At 40.9% G+C, this 17,241-nt stretch overlaps 1 long non-coding RNA gene across 1 annotated transcript; it reads left to right on the forward strand.

Moving 5' to 3' along the window:
• The first annotated feature begins 11,533 nt into the window (after positions 1 to 11,533).
• Positions 11,534 to 15,134, forward strand: LOC309501876. Its single transcript, XR_014207024.1, has 2 exons — positions 11,534 to 13,415; positions 14,148 to 15,134. It is a non-coding gene; the product is annotated as an uncharacterized lncRNA (long non-coding RNA).
• The last annotated feature ends 2,107 nt before the right edge of the window (positions 15,135 to 17,241 follow it).

Genomic DNA, 17,241 nt, shown 5'->3' on the forward strand with positions numbered 1-17,241 from the left:
TTTAAATTGAAATTGTTAAATTGTTTTTAGAATATCTTGTCACTTGCGAGACACTGCAAAATTCGTAAGAACACGCCAGACACACCCTGGAAACGTGTATGAACAGCCCTTTTCAAGGGAGATTTGTTTTATTATTATTTTCAATTATATCAAACAATTTCAACAGCGATTGTAGCCAATTAGACTCAAAATAACAGTAAAAATCGGTGTATTTTTTTTTTAAACTAAAACTCAAGGAAAATTTGTATTCATTTGAACCAATTTATCTACATATATTTTTTATAGACAGCCATTGCTGCAATTAGATTTAAATAATTAATGCAAGTAAAATACAGTAAAAATGTGTACAAAGTTTTTCATAAACCCAAAGAAGAACGACCATAACCATATATCTAAAACTAAAACAAATAGCAAACAAACTGCATAATCAGAATTTTGAATCAACCGATTTACAGAAACTTATGAACTTATGAAACTTAATGGCTAAATTAAAAGCACATTAAATTATGAATGTATTGTGAAAATTTGATATATCTCCCAGCCCTAGTTTATTTTCATCTCATAGACTGAACTGAAACCAATCTTAGGGCATTTTTTTGCCCCTGTCAAACATTTTACTTCAGTTCAAAACCCATAAAAACCATTAGCCTCAAATCCTAAAAATTCCCAAAGTGACTCGCATAACTTCCTTTAAACCGCTTAATAGGTCATTCAGAACTTATTATCTCCTGTTTTTACTTGTACAAACGAATACCTGAGTAGAATCCAGGTGGGTGTTGATCTGAGACAGTAGAATATAAAGTGATATTCTGTTGTTATGTGCCATGACAAGAAAGCAGCCGTTGCTTACGATATGTAGGTCTACTGTCGACAAAAGACACGAGGAACGATTCAGAGTGAGTGAATGTGGATGTCAAGAATGTGCCTGTATGAAGTGTAGCATTTCTGTGCAACTCAGCAACCTATCCTTCATTTTTATGCCTTATTTGCTTATTTAAAAATGACACTCCTGTCCACCACCTGTCAGAATCCTGCATTCCCGAGAGATGAAGGTACTCTGTCCCTGTTGTCAGATCAGCAGGTTAATTTGATCAGCGACTGTAGCTAAGTGTCGTAGCATCATATAAACCAGCAGACAATGCAGCGCCCTTGGGGATCACCTACTGCTTTGAGACTCCCTCTGAGCTTGTCGTTGTGTGTTTTCCCCGTCAAACACAGCATGCACTCTTTTTTTTTTTGCATGTATCAAGAACATTCATCGTCGCCGGTACTGTACGTAACACGTTTTCGTATCAGCTTGTGATTCTGACATCTTCTGGCAGCTCAGCCCGGACAGCCTTTGTTCTTATGCACCAATCTGTGCGTGTTTGACCAGCACTGCAACATCGCCTAAGCACCACCACAGTTTTTCCCTGGATGCACTAGCTCTGTGAAGAGAGTATTGTATATGGCATGAGAATATGAGACTGACACACAGAATGGAAAGGAGGCGCCACTGCTGGAACACACTGATGAGAAACTACTCACGCCTCTGGCCAACCTGTTCATTAAAACAATTGATGCCAGCTCAATTTCTCAGAGTGCTGACCAGGGATCATCAGTCTGTATTGATTTTGTTCACCTTCTGGTATAAAAAAAGAGCTGGTCAACAAACGGCACTTTCACTCTTCAATGTATTTGTGACTTTAGCTTTTGGTGTTCATGCCTCAGTTATTACTTGATGTTCTCATGATATACACTACATGACCGAAAGTATGTGGATGCACTGCAAAAATCATTGTTTATCAGTATTTTTGTCTTGTTTCCCCTAAAAAGTATCTAAAACATAAACAAAATACATTTGCTGGAGCTAAATAATGTAAGATATTTTGCTTATTTTCATATCGTTCTTACCCCATTGTTTGTTCATAAACATCTTTAAAAATGTCTTTGCGTTTTTCGCGTACAGACAAAAACGTTGTCAAAACAATTACTGTTCAAACGGATCAGACTAAAAAACGACTAAAATCGTTGCATTATTCACATCAAGCCAGTAGGTGGCGATGTTGCCTATAGGCACTTATAAACACAAAATACACATGCACATGACGTCACTGTTTATTTATTTTTTTTACATTTTTGTAGTTTACACAGAGACATAACGGTATCGTTTTTCAAAAACTTGCACTTTGAACTTTGAAAAGTTAACGTTTTTATGCCCCCAAAACGGTGTTGTCGAATAAAAAGTTTTCTGTTTTTAAAGTTTTTTCCGTTTTAACGGTGTCGTGCAAATTTATAATTGAAGCAAGGGAAAAACAGTGTGGTAATTGTGAAATAATACCAATATTTTATTGTTAATATTTTGTCGTTTCAAAATTTTGCCATTAACATTTTATGTAAACATTATTTTTCTATTACATTTGGACAATAATAATTATTATCATTATCTTATTATTTGAATTATTATATTTTCTGAAAAGTCTAAATGTAGTATGCAGTTTTATTTCTTAAGCTAATTTTCACTGGCGTTCAAAATTTTGGGGTCAATAAGATTTTATTATTTATTTATTTATTTATTTATTTATTTTTGGAAAGAAATGAATACTTTTGTTCAGCAAGGACATTTAATCGATCAAAGGGGACAGTTAAGACTTTTACATTGTAACAAAAATCTTATTTTAAATAAACCAAAGAATCCTAAAAAATAAAATAAAATAAAAATCATGGTTTTCACAAAAATATGTTTTCAACATTGATAATAATAATAAATATTTCTTGAGCAGCAAATTCTCATATTAGAATGATTCAGTAGGATCATGTGACACTGAAGATTGGAGTAATGATGCTGAAAATTCAGATTTAATCACAGGAATAAATTACATTTCAAGATATATTACAATAGAAAACGTCTCTGGTTACTTACGTAACCTATGTTCTCTGAATAGGGAACGAGACGCTGCGGATAGCGCAGTGGGATATTCTCCGAATGTGCCGATTGTCTGAAGCCCTATAGAATCACGCCAATTCATTGGCTGATGGCGCCCGCGCAGTCTGGCTCCGCCCCGACGCTCTTACGTCGCATCATTACATATTCGCGTGCGCCATCTGCTCCTCAGATTTCTCTGCCGAAAAGAAAACTGTCAGCAGCGCGAGGAGCTTGGCAGCTAACGCAGCGTCTCGTTCCCTATTCAGAGAACATAGGTTACGTAAGTAACCAGAGACGTTCTCTTTCATAGGTTCACTCAACGCTGCGGATAGCGCAGTGGGAACGGACTACCAAACTCGCCAAGCTAGAGCGCTTTCCATGACTGGTACATAAATGAGACAACGACCAAGATGAGTTCAAACAGAAAGAACCTGGGAACCCGGGGTCATGTCAAGATCCAAATTATAGAACCTTACAAAAGTGTGCGGAGAGGACCAGCCTGCTGCAACACAAATGTCCTCCAAAAGTGCTCCTCTAAAAAGAGCTTGAGAAGATGCCACACTTCTGGTGGAATGTGCTCTAATGCTAAGAGGTGAAGGCAAGCCACGCACCTCGTAAGCCAACGAGATAGCTTCTGTGACCCAGTGAGAAATCCTCTGCTTTGATGCAGCAAGCCCACGGCGGCCAGCACCGAAGCAAACCAGAAGCTGGTTAGATTTCCTCCAACCGCCTGAGCGGTCTACATATATCTTAAGAGAACGAACTGGGCAGAGCAAGTTAAGCTTCCTATCTTCCTCAGAAGAAAATGGAGGAGGGTGGAAAGCGTTAAGGTTAACCACCTGCGAGCGGAAAGTTGTGGAAAGAACTTTGGGGACATACCCCGGTCTCGGCCTCAAGGAAACCTTGACCAAGCCAGGAGCAAAGTCCAAGCAAGACTCGCTAACAGAAAGAGCTTGTAAGTCTCCTACCCGCTTTAATGAGGACAAGGCCAACAAAAGAGAAACCTTGAGAGTCAGAATCCGCTCCGGAGCTGACTCCAAGGGCTCAAAGGGGGCCTTCGTCAAACCCTCTAGGACAATAGAAAGGTCCCATGAGGGAACTCTAGGGGAGCGAGCCGGTTTCAGGCGCTTAACCCCACGCATGAAGGCCGAAACTAACCTTAGTTTCCCCAGGGGAATCTCGTCCGATTCCCTATGTGCTGCAATAGCTGCGACATAAACTCTGAGAGTGGTAGCAGCTGCTCCAGAAGCAAACTTCTCCTGCAGGAATTCCAGTACTGAACCAACAGGGCAGTTAACCGGGCTCCTATCATGTGCTAAGCACCATGTCTCAAAAACCTTCCATTTGGAAGAATATAGCCTCCTTGTAGAAGGGGCTCTAGCACTCGCAATGGTCTCCTGAACGTCAGTTGGGAGATCAGAACTTAATGCTAACGGCCTCTGATCGGCCAAACATACAGCTTCCATATGTCTGGGCGAGGATGCCATATCCTGCCCTGCAGTTGGGACAGCAGGTCTTCCCTGACCGGGATCTTCCAGGGGGAAGATTCCAGCAGAGGAATTAGCTCTGAAAACCATGGCTGAGACGGCCAGAACGGAGCTACCAGGAGGAGGCGGACTCCGCTCTCTCTCACTCTGGCCAAGACCGCCTGGATCAGTTTGATGGGCGGGAAGGCATAGAGTTTCTGCGTTGGCCAAGGGTGAGCAAATGCATCTATCCCTAATGGAGCCGGGGGACTCAGGGAGAACCAAAGCGGGCATTGGGACGACTCTTGACATGCAAAGAGGTCCACTTCCGCTTCTCCGAAAACCTCCCATATCAGGGCCACCGTCTGGCGGTTCAACATCCATTCTCCCGATCTGAGTTTCTGCCTCGATAGAAAATCTGCTGCGAGGTTCAGAACCCCTGGGACATGAACTGCTCTCAGAGACAGGAATCTGCTCTGAGACCACAGGAGAAGGTGACGCGCATGCCTGTCTAGGGTGCGCGACCGAGAACCCCCCTGCCGGTTCACATGAGACACCACTGCCATGTTGTCTGTTCTGACAATTACATGGTGTCCTTCCAGAAGAGGGAGAAAATGATGCAGAGCCAGAAAAACGGCTCTTAACTCCAGGCAGTTTATGTGCCAAGAGAGAGTCTCGCCAGTCCAGACCCCACACGCTGGTCTGCCCTCGAAAACCGCTCCCCAGCCGGTGAGAGAGGCATCCGTCGTAATCATTTGACGACGAAATACCGTACCCATGCTGACCCCTTTCCGAAGAAAAAGAGGGTCCCGCCAAACTGACAGGGCTCGAAAGCAACTGCGCGATACCTTCAGTAGACGAAGGGTTGGCCCGGAGGGCCGAACCCCTGAGAGCTTCATCCACCACATGAAGGGTCTCATGTGGAGCAGGCCCAGCGGTAGCACAGAGGAGGCCGCAGCCATTAGGCCCAGCATCCTGCGGCAAGTGCCCACAGACACATGATGGCCTAGCGAAAAACGGGCCAAGCATGTCGTCAGACTGGAAATCCGTGCAGGAGCCAAGCGGGCCTGCATGAGAACGGAATCCATGTTCACCCCCAAGAAAATGGTGCTTTGAGCCGGAGCAAGAACACTCTTCTCCGAGTTCAACCTCAAACCGAGAGACTGGATATGACTCAGGACGATGTCGCTGTGGTGGGTCACTAGTTCCCTGGACTGGGCTAAAATGAGCCAATCGTCCAGGTAATTTAGAATACGGATGCCCTGGAGCCGCAATGGGGCCAGAGCTGCATCCATACACTTCGTGAATGTCCTCGGGGCCAGAGCGAGGCCGAAGGGAAGGACCCTGTACTGGAACGCTCTTTCTCCAAAGGCGAACCTGAGGAACTGCCTGTGTCGCCGTACAACCTGGATGTGAAAGTAAGCATCCTTTAGGTCTACTGTCACGAACCAATCCCCTGGCCGAATCTGAGATATGATAGCTTTCAGCGTCAACATCTTGAATTTCCCTTTGTAAAGGGCGAAGTTCAGTCGGCGGAGGTCCAGGATGGGACGCAAACCGCCGCCCTTCTTCGGGACCAGGAAATAACGGCTGTAAAAGCCCCGTTCGGTTTCTCCTGAAGGAACCTCCTCTATTGCTCCTTTGAGAAGGAGGGATGAAATTTCCTGCTGAAGTACAGAAGCCTGAGTGGCGCTGTCCACTACAGTAGGAAAGACCCCGTTGAAACAGGGGGGATTGCGGCAAAACTGAAGAGTGTAGCCGAACCGAACTGTGCGGAGAACCCAAGACGATACCCCTGGTAAGCGCTCCCATTCTTGAAAGAAATGTGAAAGAGGAAGAGGGATGTTGTAATGCAGACGACATACCTGAGTGAGGGTGCCGTGTTGACGTTCGTGGGGTAGAGAAGTTGACTGTGCAGGAGAGCCCTTGGCGTCCTGGCACGTGATGGGAGGCATCGATGCTGGGGTCATGGTGACCAGGTCTGCCTGCTCCGGAGGAGAACAAAAAGTGCCTCCGAGGATGCGACCGGCAGTTATAGAGAGTGTCGGGGGTGAGGGGAGAAAGCAAAAAGCGTCTCCTTCCTCCCGCGCCGGGCTGAGTAGAGATGGTGAAAAATGGCCTGCACTTCGAGACACTCTGAGTGGCGAAGGTGACAGGGCAAGGAAAGGAGAGCTGGGAGGTGGGCAGAAACGCTTGCGCGGTCTGTCCCAACCTTGAGGAAGCAGAGGAGCTCTCCTTTTTCCGACCGGAGGGTCAGGAACGGCTCTGGGCCGCCGGAGCGGTCGGTTTGTCGGACCGCTTCAACTGGAGGCGCTTGTGAGGCCGTTGACGGGGAAATGGGCGACCGCGGGCTCCCCAAACCTGTGTAGGTGGGGGATGCACCGGTTCGCTCCTCCTGGAAGAGAACTCCGGTCTATAAGAGGGACGTTCTCTGGGTCGAACAGGGGAGGGAGCAGAAGGTTCCCTAACCCTCCTGGGCATGAACTGTCTGAACGCGGCCGATTGGGATTTGGAGGAGCGGAATTTCTCAACCACTGTGTTGACCGCCTCACCAAACAACCCCGTTTGAGAAATGGGGGCGTCCAAGAGGAAAACCTTCTCCTTGTCACGGATCTCCGTGAGATTAAGCCACAAGTGGCGTTCCACCGCAACGGAACCAGCCATAGAGCGACCTATGGCGCGTGCAGTATGTTTGGTGGCTCTTAAGGCTAAATCCGTAGCCTTACGAAGCTCCTTGACCGCTTCGGGGGTCACGCCGTCGCCCTCATCCATTTCCTTCAGGACGTCCGCTTGGTAGGCCTGAAGAATGGCCATAGTGTGCAGGGTCATGCCTGCCTGCCCAGCCGCCATGTAGGATTTCCCAATGAGAGAGGAAGTAGTCCTACATGCTTTAGAGGGGAGGAGGGGGCGCGACTTCCAGGACGGCGCAGACGACGGAGCAAGATGGTCGGCTAAAGTCTCCTCAATCGCCGGAATGGCGGAATAGCCCTGTTCCACAGAACCTACTAGGTTGGTGAAATCAGCAGCTGCCGCATTAGTGAGGCGCGCAGAGAAAGGCTGCTTCCAGGATCTGGAAATCTCGTGATGCAGATCACTGAAAAATGGCAGCTTTCTCCGTTGAGGCCTAGAATTAGGGCCACTGAGAAGTCTCTCGTCGAGTTTCGACGACTGAGATTCGCGGGGCTCGTCGGGCCAATCAATAGCGAGCTTCTCCGTAGCGTGCGAAAGTACGTCAACGAGCTCCGCGTAGGCCGCAGTAGGCCGCGCTTCCTGGCCGCTCGGCGGGATAACCTCGTCGGTGAGAGGAGGCCCGAAATCCTCGGAGTCGGAAGCCTCGGTAAAAAGTACATCCTCCAGCCCGAAAGAAACCGCGTCGCGTGCTCCCGGGCTGGGGCGCAAATAATCGTGCGAAAATTCGACTGGCATGCCTCGCGCGTGCCGAGGGGAGGGAGGGAGAGAAAGAGCGGGGCTCGTCTGCTCGAACTCCACATCCTCAAGCTCTACATCCGAACCCCAAGTCGCGGATCCTCGAGCGGCCTCGGGAGCGCGACAGGGGGAGACGAATGATTCCCTCTCAAAAACCGCGAGCCGCGATTTGAGGGTTCTGAGCAACAAATTTTCACAGAATTTGCATTTAGACGATCCTATGACTGCCTCGCGCGCATGTGAAAAACCCAAACATTTAACACACTTACTGTGTGGGTCGTCGTCAGCGATGTAACGAGCACATGGCGGAGTACAGCGTCGGTATTCCATGGCAACTTCACCGTAAGGAGAAACAGAGTTCCGCTTGAACAGTCGCAGAAGCGCCGAGAATAATCCAGAAGTCGTATTTTTTGAGCTCAGAAAAATCACGAGCGAAGGGCAAACGTGACCGCTTCGTTCTGAAGGCAGAGAAATCTGAGGAGCAGATGGCGCACGCGAATATGTAATGATGCGACGTAAGAGCGTCGGGGCGGAGCCAGACTGCGCGGGCGCCATCAGCCAATGAATTGGCGTGATTCTATAGGGCTTCAGACAATCGGCACATTCAGAGAATATCCCACTGCGCTATCCGCAGCGTTGAGTGAACCTATGAAAGAGAACAGGCATTTTAAATTGTAATAGTATTTCACAATATTACACACTATTACTCTTACATAAGAGTCTTCTTTCAGTAACATTTAAAAAATCTTACAGACCCCAAACGATATGATGTTCAAGTATTTTCAATGGAAAACAAGACAAAAATACTCATTGGGAGAATTATTTTTGCAGTAGGCTACAGATGTTGAACATACCCAAAATGTGCTTGTTTCAAAGCCATTGGCATTAATAGAGAGGTGGTCCACTCTGTGCTTTACTCTGGAAAGGCTTTCCGCCAGATGTTGGAATCAGGATGCAGGAATGTACTTCTATTTCAGAAGCGGAGCATCTGTGAGGTCAATAGCTGATGCTGGACGACGGGGTCTGGCTCACTCAGCTTTCCAAATTAATTCCAGAGGTGTTCAGTGGGATTCATGCCACACTTTGTGAAGGCCAGTCAAGTTTTTTCATTGACCTTTCTTTGCTCATGTGACTTTGTAATATTGAAACAGAAAAGGTTTTAAAATTCTTCTAAAAAATGTTGGTTTTAGAAGATTTCATGGCTGTATTTTTGATTGTATTAACTTCTCAGTAATGGGCAACACCAGTCCTGTTAACTGGAAGTGTATGTCCATATGCTTGTGGCCATGTTGTGTATATCAGAGCTTGGATAAGTAGAGGTCATGACTCTTTGAGCTCGGTTATCTCAGTCTCATGATCTGCCTGATGCATTCGATGCCTTTCCACAAATCTGCAGCAGCTTTAGCAGTGTAGCACAAGCTTGTGAATGTTGACTTGTCACCCAGATGCCCGACTGAGTCAAAATTCAGCACTTTTTGCGTTCTTTTTGTTTGTGTGAAAAACCTCCCCGCAATACTGACTTTAGCATTGAGCTTATCCTGTCAGGTCGTTTCTTTATCAAATGTCGCAAAGTGCTTTTCTTGAACCTTTTGGATTTAAGTGTGTACTTGACACTTGATCACTTTTCTCTGCAGCATAAAGTGTCCTTTTTATCTTTCATTTCGTTGTGTTTTTGCTGCATTTCTGTTTTTTCATGTCCTCACATAATTAACGTTTTGGCCATTCACTGCAATCAGAAATGTTTCCTGAGTGTTTTCTCTCCATTGTTAGTGCAATCTACTAAGAGTCAAATACAGTGCTTTCCAAAAGTAACAATCCCACTAAAAAGGAAACAATTGCCTTTCAATTGGCCTCCAACTGTGAATCATTACAGTAATTTCCACATTTACGGTAAAAAAACAATTTAGAATCATCATTTAAATTTCCGACAGACAAAATTAACAATGCGCATTACATTTAAAATATGAGAATGTAAAGCAAATTTCATAGATGAGGAGAATATCCCAATATAACAAGCTATTACTTATTTTTACAGTGGTGTTAGTACAGGTAAAACCCGCCGCCATCTTTCTAAGTTAGATTGCTAAGGTGTTCTGACAGATTGTTAGCATGTTGGTTGCACGCTGATCTAAGCCAAAAGATCCCTGACAAGTTTTGTTTAATGATATTCAGATCCTTATTTTGCTTTTTAAATACAATTTAGGGATTTTTTGCAAATGTTTTATCATCTGATGGGTAAAAATCATAAGATCACTTAATACGTACTTACTACTTACACTGTAAAGACGTCAACCCATTAAAATGGAAAACTTTACATTTGAATTGCTGCCTTGAATTTTTAAGTAAAATCAAAGTGGTGCCAAAGTCACAACCTGTAGTGAAAAGTACATTACACTTTGAATTGAATTAATGATAAAGAAAGCCACATCTAAATCAACTCTAAAAATGACATATTATTGGGCAAAGATATCTTCATATTGTCTATAAGAAGGTAGTGCAAACGAATGCATGAAAGAAATAGCATAACCGTGACCTAGCAGCAATATGGGAAAAGATAGGTGAATTTAAAAGCAAATTATAGTTCTAAAAATAGTTATAACACTTATAACTAAAATTAAACCCATTGAAGTGAACAATTACAGTGAAGTCAAGTCGTGATAGCATACTGCTGTGGGGCTGCTTTTCCATAGAAAGGACTTGGCATCTTGTTAAAAAAAAGAAATAAATCTAAATATCTGTTAGCTTGAATGATCAGGCTTAAGGCCGCTTTAACAATGGCGTGGCCTAAGAGGTGAATTTCCTACAATGGCCCCGTCATAACCCTGATCTCAGTTCAATTGTGCATCTCTGGTGCTATTTGAAAATCACAGACTAACCTGAAATATCAATCTGTCTGGGGAAAATGGGACAAAATTACACCTCAATACTGCTGTGAAAAGCGGTACATGCCACAAAAGACTTCTATAAAGCTATCATTGCTTCGAGCTCTATGATATCCTCACATGAATACACAGTTTTTCTTTTTATTAAAAATGTAACTCAGTTTAATTTGGAACTCAGAATAATGAGAGAAATAATGAAGGGTCTGAAAACCTTTTCAAAGCACTGTATCATCTTGTGTTGTGATCTTGAGTGTTTTATGAACCTTGCCTTGAAAGTGTTTCACAGTATTGGTCTGTACAAATTAATCTTGTTATCTGTGTTAACTATGTTGTGGTGTGTACAAAAGATGTCTGTGTCTCATTGCAAAAGAGACCAAATGGATTCAAACTGTTTGGGTGTAGTCCTCTGCTATAATATAATTATGTTATATGTTATGTTTATTACAAATAGGGAGCATCAAGTTTGACTTACTGATTCTTCATGCTCATTTATGAGTTGAACAGTTGAAGTTAGGTGTAATTCGTTTGTCTCGACATTTCCTGTTCGTTCCTGCTGTCTGAGAATGTGTGAATATCATCATAGCATTAGAGGGGATTGTTTTATAGACTTTACTTTACTTCTTTAATCTTGATTGGAAAAGAGACACGAAAAGACTGATTATATATATATATATATATATATATATATATATATATGGTAGTAAAAATGGTAATATTGTGGAAAATGATTACAATTTAAAATAACTTATATATAATATATAATATATATATATATATATTAATATTTTTGTAAATAATTAATATTAATATTTTAGTTATATATATATATATATATATATATATATATATATATATTAATATTTTAGTTATATATATATATATATATAACATTTACTTTATTCCTGTGATGCCAATCTTTCTCATTTGCTGCTCAATTATTAATAATGATTCTTATTACTATTCATGTTTTTGCTGCATAATATCTTTGAGGGAATCGTGATACTTTTTTGACGAAAAGATAGTTCAGTGAACAGCATTTATTTGAAATATAAATCTTTTTTAACATTATAAATGTCTTTACTGTCACTTCTGTTCAATTGAATGTGTCTTTGCTGAATAAAAGTATACATACATTACATTACTTCCCAAACTTTTGACTAGTAGTGTATAACACTTACCACAAAAATATTAACCAGAAAAATCATTGATTATAAAAATAAATGTTTCTTGAGCAGCAAATGATTTCTGAAGGATCATGTGACACTGAAGACTGGAGTAATGATGCTGAAAATTCAGCTTTGATCACAGGAATAAATTACATTTTAAAATATATTAAAATAGTAAACAGTTCTTTTAAACTGTAATAATATTTCACAATATTACTGTTTTTACTGTATTCTTGATTAAGTAAATGCAGCCTTGGTGAGCACAAGACAGTCCAGGTTGGAAAATGACAGAGTACAGATTATTAGTTATTAGTGACATGTATTAATGGTTCCCTGCTCTGTTGTTTCCAGACGAGGTTCCATTTGAGAAGTGGAAGTGATTATGAACAATGGTTACATTCCTCATTAAAATCTAAATGAACCATGGGACAGTGAGGGGAATTGAGCTTTAATACCCCATCAACCCCTGCTTGCATATCTCCTCATTTCAACATATCTGTCATTTTCACATTCTTTATATGTGCTGTAACTCTACAAATCCTGTAAGAACTGTAAGGATAAATGCCAGTGAGCACCGCTATGCCAATGATATTCACTCGACATTCTGTAGTTCATCTGAAACTTTGTTGAAGCAGGTCAGATAACTCATCACTTCAGTGTTTTTTTTAATCAAATGCACATTTTCCTGCAAAATAATTTCTCCTGGAATGTGCTGATGCCCTTCATTGAACAGATGGCATTGCCATATGTACTGTGCTCCCATCTAGGCTCTGCTCGTGCTCAAAGCCACAATTTCACTGCTGTTATGTGGATTTACAATGACTGTACGAAAAACTAGGTGTAAGGAAACACCCGTGGAGTATCAGCTGTTCTGCTTCCCTTTGTTGCATTATAAAGTAATTGTTTTCTAAGTTTTAAATCCATATTGTTGATAACCCTGCAAAAAAAAAAAAAAAAAAAAAAAAAAAAAACCCTACTAAGCTATAGTTTTCTGGTTCTGTATTGGCATTTGTTAGATCAGACTGAGAGACCAAATGCCAGCTAAGATCAGAAACCATCTTAGGTTAATTCAAGCCCTTTTCAGCAGCACATATTATTATGAGGCTGTAATTATATTTTTGGAAAATAATATATTATTTTCCCTACCAATTACAGCAGGGAAATCAGTGGTCCATCACACTCTTGTTATGGAGTTAAAATTGTTTGCTGTTGTGGAAGCTGATTTTTTCGTGTTGTTTAATATGATCAATTTGTCTTCTTTAACGTCTTATACTATGTATGCTGTTTTTTTTTCTTCTCCTCTCCTCATCATTGTCTGTTACGCTGCAATGTTTGTTTGTTTGTTTGTTTGTTTTTTTAAAGAAAAAAAATGTTACGCATTGACAAAATGTTGGCTTTTTAAGCAATGTGATTGTCTCACTCATTTTTGTACTTGCTGTCTGGCTGTTTATAATAAATGACAAAATAAAAAATGTGACTTTTGTGTTTGGGAGTCCTATGAAATGTGCATATTAACATTGCATTCTGAAACTCTTTAATTAATGGGTCAAGTCAGGGTTCTGTCACTTTGGTCTGGGCCGGGTTTCCCGATAACGATGTATCTTAGCTCTTAAGAGCGCTTTCTACGTGCTACTTAAGAGTCGCTGTCCATTCGTGAAGTGCTGAAACATAACCTTATATGGAACGTTTAACCTAATAATTGTCATCTGTTGTGGATTAGCAATCAAGACAAGTCTATATAAAGCACCTACAGGCGGAGGCACTGCATGACAAAATAGCTAAAAAAAAAAAATAAATAAAAAAGATTCCTTTCAAAAAGATGAAATTAATGTCCTTTTAGAGGAGATAGAGTGAAACAAAGATGTCATTTTTAACAGATTAAAAGGATTTCTTTTATTTATTTTTTGTTCATTCATTTAATTTTGATTAAAATTATTAGATTAAATTATTTCAATTTTTTGTTTTGTTTTCTGACCTTTTTAATTATTTAATTTATACATTAATTTAACCAACAACAAAAAAAGAACAATAAAGTACAATCAAACCTTATATTATAATCACATTGCATTTGAATAAAGTTAAAGGTGTAATCTGCCGGTTGTCCTGCAGGTGTCCTCATAAATCTGTCTTCTTACGATGAACTTGGTGATGTACGATTACTCCAGAGCACTCGTAGATCTACGAAGATTTTTAAGTGCTACTTAAGCTACGATGCTTTTGGGAAACAGACCGTAATATTAAGATCAGTCGTACGATCGTTTTTACGATCAACTTAGGCTTACGATGCTTTTGGGAAACGCAGCCCTGGTTTGTTCTGAGGGGCCGTTAACATGACACTGGTTTAAACTGAAAACTTTTTTTTGCTTTTTGCCCGTTGAAAACGTGCTTCAAAGTGCGCGTTTTTGAAAACGAACGGTGATGTCATGCGCATGTCTATTATGTGTTCAGTCTGTAGTCCGTAGTGTTTCTTTACAAAGTGACATCGCCAACTACTGGCCCGGCAGCAGAATACAGCGTTTTTAAATGTTTTCGCGGATCCTTGTGAACGGGGATCGTTTTGACAACGTTGTCGTCTGTACGGCAAAAACGCAAAAAAGAAAAACATTTCCATTTTTAGTACATCGTTGTCGTGTAATTGTACCTTTAGTTTGGTGACGGAGTCCTGACACTCCTATTGTCTTGTCTTTGTGTGGGCATGCAGTCCTGAGTTCGCTCGAGCTGTACGCTCTTACGTCTGTGTGTGTTGTACGTGCGGACCATGGTGTCCGGCTCCCGACACTTCCGTCTAGTTCGGTTATGGTTCTGTGTCGGGGTTTGGACATTCATACTCCTGGTTTGACTCTTGTTGTGAGCGCACAGTTTGAGTGTTCATTCACAGGCCTTGCATCTTGTCTCGTGTTTTTTTTTTTTTTTTTTTTTTTTTTTTTTGCGCCTGGTTTACGTGTTTATTTGCCCAGGCGTTCATCTGTTGTCGTGTTCAGTGTATTACGTGGTTTGTGTTTTTCATCGGCCGCACGCTTTCATGTCATGTTTTGTGTGGACATGCAGTCTGTGACAGCTTGTGTTAACTGCATGTTCATGTCATGGCTTTGTTTTGTTTGTTTCTATGTGCCACGCACTCTCCGGTTAACCCCGCTCTTCTGATTACCTATTGGTTTATTTGCCCCTCCTTCTCTCCCTTGTTTACCTCCTGATTTCCTTCCCTATTTATTCTTCCCATCTGCCATGTTTTTCCCTTACTGAGTGTTTTTTATTTATTATTATTTCGATAAAAGCCCATAACTCGTTATTCTGCCTCCTTGATTCATCGCCTCATCCCTTCCTACACAATCACATGATGTGAATTATTATTATTTTTTCGTCTGACAGTGGGTCTATTAACTTATTCAAAGAAAATTATGGAAAAACTCTTCAATAAAAGGACTTTTAATTAAAAGTATTTTAGATATTTTGGGTGGCCTAAAGTAAAAATTGTCAGGGTGATACAACTGCCTTGATATCATAATGAAGAAGAAAAAAGCATCATTTAAAAAAATAAGCTTCTTGACTGCTTATTGACATTTGAAAATGTTTGTCCACCACATAAAAGTCACGTGGTGCAACCAACATGCGGACAAAAAAGATTAACTTGATATATATAAGAATAACTTGACCTTTTCATGACAAGGCAAGGTTAGTTCAAGCTGTAAAATGTCATTGTGGTGCAACTCCACAAAAATGATATTTATTAATAATTCATGATATTCTGCAGGAGATAATACAGCATCTGCTGGCAATATATATATATATATATATATATATAGAGAGAGAGAGAGAGAGAGAGTGGCATATATATGCAATTACAAACATGCTATTACATTGTATTTGATGTTTTCACCCCCCAAAAAAACTATAAACCTAAAACTATTCTCAAAACAATATGAAACCAACCATGTGTTTTCTTTATTGTGGACACTCTTATTTGACCGTAATAGATTATTAACAATGAATCTTAATACTAACAAATAGCTGCACATAAGTAACATCAGTGTTGTTGAGCAGGCGAAGAAAACATAGACTTTTAGAAGGCGAGTTTCTGAAAAAAATAATGCTTTGATTCAAGGTTTCCCTTACAGGGGACTTGAATAACATCAGCTGTCTTTTTCTCTGCCACAACCCAATTAACTACTACTCTCTGCCTCCTGCAACAGATTGCTTCAAAAGATACTGTGAAGCAGACGCTGTACAATCACATTCGCCTGCAGAATGTTTACAATAAACGAGATCCTCCCCATTAAAGTTTTTATATCTTTTCATTGACTTCAGCCTGAGATAAAAAGCATTTTTGTTTTCCCATTTAAAGGTAGAACAACATGAGCCAAATGGAGAAACGATAAGCAGGCTGAAATATAGACTCTCGGAGCCAAAGCCTCTGGGTTCAGTGCTGCTGGTGGTCTGTTCATAGTTGATAAACGGCCTGAGTTTTTACCTGCAGCTGGTAGGAGAGTGAATATACAGATGCTGGCAATGATGACCACATGCAGGGTTTATGAGAAATATGTATTGTAAATATGCCATATTATGCTTCTGCTATAGGGAGTCTTCCCAGAGCAAAATGTTATTGCTCTGAGGTCGCTCTTTCATAGCTCAGGAGGCTTAATGGAGTTTCTCCCTTTCTCTTATGAAATTGAGATGAGATTAATTAAATCTTTGTCTCATGAGAAACATCTAAGAAAGAAGTAAAATCTATTAATTTGCTGCCCATTTAATCTCATTGTCTTAGAGACACAATTCTAATTTGTGATTTGTCACTCAGACTTTCTGCATATCTAAACTTATTGCTTATTTCCGAAATTCTCAGAAAGTATAACTGAGATTGTTCGATTTCTAGTGGTAGGTGGTCATCTTAAGTTTTGAAATAAAATTGGGTAGCATAAACACAGATTTCACACACCTAATAATGACATGGTATTTATGATGTAACTGATATTTTAATCAGATTTCTTAGCTTAAATTAATTGTCATTAACCCTAATGTGACAGAAGTTAAACATATTTCTGCATGAGTGCCAATTTAAATGATGGAGGCTATTAAGTGGTGGAGTTCTAATCACACTAATACCTTCTTTCCACAATATCAATCAGCTCAGCTCTTACTGAAGTCAAAGACCAAAGCGCCTCCAATCAAATTTTAATGAGGAACACGCTGGCAGACTGAGACTTGCTGGAGAATGGGCAACGGTTCAAAGAAACACTCGGATAACATCACGTTTCATCATGGGGACATTTCAAGCTACAATAAATGTGTCACTTTTTCTTGGAGTCATAGATAGATAAAGTTTGTTTTGTAGCTGATGAGCAAAATAATAAATTGTTATCAGCTGTAAAATTTCAAATGTCTAATGAGCAGGTCTGTGA

Source organism: Leuciscus leuciscus, assembly GCF_965113295.1.
Source record: "Leuciscus leuciscus genome assembly, chromosome: 6".
Taxonomy (NCBI): Eukaryota; Metazoa; Chordata; class Actinopteri; order Cypriniformes; family Leuciscidae; genus Leuciscus; species Leuciscus leuciscus.